This window comes from Capricornis sumatraensis, chromosome 3 (assembly GCF_032405125.1).
Source record: "Capricornis sumatraensis isolate serow.1 chromosome 3, serow.2, whole genome shotgun sequence".
Lineage (NCBI taxonomy): Eukaryota > Metazoa > Chordata > Mammalia > Artiodactyla > Bovidae > Capricornis > Capricornis sumatraensis.
The window spans coordinates 58,499,119-58,503,549 of NC_091071.1; positions in this window are offsets into that span (position 1 = coordinate 58,499,119).

A 4,431-nucleotide genomic window follows, 5' to 3' on the forward strand; every position below is an offset into this window, starting at 1 on the left:
CTTGAGTGGAATGTGTGCCAATAGGGCACTAAAGATATATTCAAATATCTCCTTTAGTTTTTATTATGTAATATCTGAGCATAGTAACAAAAATCAAGTAGAGAAAATTACACATTAATATCAAATTTTCCACTGACTTTCCTATACTACAAGTCCTACTCTTCATTAGTAACCACCTTCAAGTTTCATTTACTTCCCTCTGGTGATCAATTCCATATTTATGGAATTCAAATCTAGATATTTTGATCTCTCAATATCAAATGTTACTTATTTTCTTCATACTCTGAGAGACCTGGAAACTGTCCTCTCTTCTTAATCTTACGTTAATAATTACTTTTGGATATTATTGGTAATAATTATAGTATATTACATGTACACTTCTGTAAAAAGTTTACACTTAAACTGTTATTTCTCAGTTGATCAGCTTCAGACAATATTGTTGAAATCCCTCAGTATAAACTGAGAGTATCTGTGATTATAAACTTTCTTCCACCTCTCATCCCTCTGGTTTTTCCCCTGTATCTACCAGCTAAACCATCAATTTTAATAAGGTTTAAAACGTTTATATTTTATCCTGTAATTATAATAAAATAATGTATATTTTGCCTAAAGGTCGAATTCTAAAAAGTAAAACTGATAAATAGAATTTAATAATTGTATAATTATGTAAACATTATTGATGTATAAAATATTCAGGACCCGTTGAGAAAGAAATAGATTTTTTTTCTTTTCTTTTTAAATAACTTGCACACTATAAAATTCACTCCTTTTAAGTATACATTTCAAGATATTTAGTGAACTTGCCAGGTAGTGCAATCTTCACTGTAACCCAGCTTTGGAACATTTTCATCACTCCAATAATGTCCCTCATGTCCATTTACAGACAATCTCCTTTCCTACCCCCAGCCTTAGGTAAACATTAATCTACTTTCTGACTCTATAGATTTGTCATGTCAGATTTTTTTTTTCTTTAAGAAAAATGGTTTTAAGATTTATAGATGTTGCAGCATGTACCAGTATTTTGTTCCCTTTATTGTTAGACAGTATTACTTTATTTTAGTTTATCATAACACCAGTTGATGGACATGTAAGGTTTTCCCACTTTTTTAATATTATGAAGAACTCTACTATGAACATTTGTGTGCAGGTATTTGTGTGAACTTATGTTTTTTATTTCTCTTTGGTTGATACCTAGGAAATATAACTTTGTATTTTTCTACACCAGTCTATTCCTATAATATTGTACAGGTGGTGGGTGACCAAAACCATCCCAAAGAAAATGCAATGCAAGAAGGCAAAATGGTTGTTTGAGGAGGACTTACAAAAAGCTGAGAAAATAAGTAAAAGGCAAAGGAGAAAGGGAAAGATACTGAATGCAGAGTTCCAGAGAAGAGCAAGGAGAAATAAGAAAGCCTTATTACATGAACAATGCAAAGAAATAGAAAAAACAATAGAATGGGAAAGACTAGAGATCTCCTCAAGAAAGCTGGAGATACCAAGTGAACATTTCATGCAAGGATGGGCACAATAAAGGACAAAAATGGTATGGACCTAGCAGAAGCAGAAGAGATTAAGAAGAGGCAGTAAGAATACATAGAACTGTACAAAAAAGGTCTTAATGACCTAGATTACCATGCTGGTGTGGTCTCTCATGCAGAGCCAGACATTGTGGAGTGTGAAGTCAAGTGGACCTTAGGAAGCATTACTATGAACACAGACAGTGTAGGTGATGGAATTTCAGCTGAACTAGTTAAAATTCTAAAAGATATTGCTCTTAAAGTGCTGCACTCAATATGCCAGCAAATTTGGAAAATTCAGCAGTGTTCACAGGACTGGAAAAGGCCAGTTTTCATTCCAGTCCCAAAGAAAGGAATGCCAAAGAATATTCAAGCTACCATACAATTGCACTCATTTCACAGGCCAGCAAGCTAATGCTCAAAATCCTTCAAGCTAGGCTTCAGAAGTATGTGAACTGAGAATTTCCAGATTTACAAGCTGGATTCAGAAAAGGCAGAGGAACCAGACTGCCAGCAACTGTTGGATCATGGAGAAAGCAAAGGAATTCCAAAAAACATCTACTTCTGCTTCATTGACTATGTTAAAGCCTTTGACTTTGTGGATCACAACAAGCTGTGGAAAATTCTTAAAGAGATGGGAATACCAGGCCATCTCACCTGTCTCCTGAGAAACCTGTATGTGGGTCAAAAAAACAACAGTTAGATCCAGATATGGAACAATGGACTGGTTCCAGATTGGGAAAGGAGTATGTCAAGGCGTATATTGTCAACTTGCTTATTTAACTTAGAGGTAGAGTACATCATGGCAAATGCCTGGCTGGATGAATCACAGGCTGGAATCAAGATTGCCAGAAGAAATATTAACATCCTCATACATGCAGATAATACCAGTCTAATTGCAGAAAGTGAAGAGGAACTAAAGAGCTCCTGATGAGGGTGAAAGAGGAGAGTGAAAAAGCTGGCTTAAAGTTCAATATTCAAAAGACTAAGATCATGGCATCTGGTCCCATAACTTCATGGCAAATAGCTTGGGAAAAAGTAGAAACAGTGACAGATTTTATTTTCTTAGGTTTCAGTATCACTGTAGCAATGACTGCAGCCATCAAATTAAGACACTTGCTCCTTGGAAGAAAAGCTATTACCAACCTAGACAGCATATTAAAAAGCAGAGACATCACTTTGCCGACAAAGGTCTGTACAGTCAGAGCTACAGTTTTTCCAGTAGTCATGTACAGCTTTGAGAGCTGGACCATAAAGAAGGTTGAGCACTGAAGAACCGATGCTTTCTGAAGAACTGTGCTGGAGGAGACTTTTGAGAGTTCCTTGAACAGCGAGGAGATCAAACCAGTCGATCCTAAAGGAAATCCTGGATATTCATTGGAAGGACTGATGCTGAAGCTGAATCTCTAATACGTTGGCCACCTGATCCAAAGAGCTGACTCACTGGAAAAGATCCTCATGCTGGGAAAGATTGAGCAGAGGAGAGAAGGAGATGATAGAGGATAAGACGGCTGGATGGTATCACCCACTCAATGTGCATGAGTTTAAGCAAACTGCAGGAGATGGTGGACAGGGAAGCCTGGTATGCTTAGTCCATGGGGTAAAAAGAGTTGGAAAGAACTTAGCGACTGAATCACTGATGACTATCCAAAGGAAAATATCCCAATTATTAAAAGCCTCTGGAGGTTTTTTTTTTTTTCCTTGTATGTCATTAATTAACTTTGAATCATTTAATATTTTATTATCTAATGATGGTTTTTCGTTCAGATATTTTCCCTTAGAGATTTAAAATAATTTTAAAATTAATAATGCATAAATGCTAAAAGTATAAAGATATTACCCATAAACCTTCATATTTACACCTGCTTAAGAAATAAAATACTTCCAGAACAGTTGACAAACCTTATGGATTTTACCTCAATAGCATCCCCTCTCTTCTTTTTAGAGTTTACCATTATCTAAGTTTATCATCTTTATGGAGTTTTAAAAACTTTTACTAATTATATAAGTATTTCTCAATTAGTTAAAAACAAATATTTATGCAGTTTAAATTCTAACTGGATTTGATTTTTTTCTTAACATTTATTTGAGATTTATCCATGTAGTTTTTTTTTAGCTGAAAATCATACATTTTCATTGCCATATTGTATCCCATTTTGTGAATATGCCAACATCTACCCATTTTTCAGTTAATTGGAAGTTAACGTTTTTTTTTGCCACTATAAACATTCTTTGTCCCTGACCCAAGAATGTCTTCTATCAGCATCCAGCCAACTGTTGTAGGCTTACACGACAGCTTGTATAAATGGTGAGATCTCAGAACCATAACAGCTCTTAACATTTTATTTATTAATAAGATATAGCAATTTTACTGATCTTCTCAAAGAGCCAACTTTTTATTTCACTGTTGTCTCTATTGTTTTTGTTTTCTATTTTATTGATGTTTGCTCTGATATTCATTTTCTTTTTTTAACTTATTTTGTGTTTAAGTTTCTCTTTCTCTTCAAGCTTTTCAAGTTTTTTAAGGTGGATCCAGAAGTCACTAATAGGGGAGCTTTGTTTATTTCTAATATATTGACATAGTGCTGTAAAGTTTTGCATAAGTATTGCTTTAGCTACATCTCATAGATTTTAACATGGTGTGTGTTCAGCTTCATTCAGTTCAAAATACTTTTTTGTGTCCCTGTCATTTTCTTCTTTGACTTGTGGATTATTTAAAAGTATATTATTTAATTTCCAAGTATTTGGGGATTTTCCAGAGAACTTTCTGTTAGTGACATCTAATTTAGTACCACTGGTGTGAGAGAACCTACTTGATATGATTTGAGTCTTTTTAATATTATTGAGACTTGTTTTATGGCCCAGAATGGAGATTCTTTTGGTAAATATTCAATGTTTGCACTTTAAAATAATG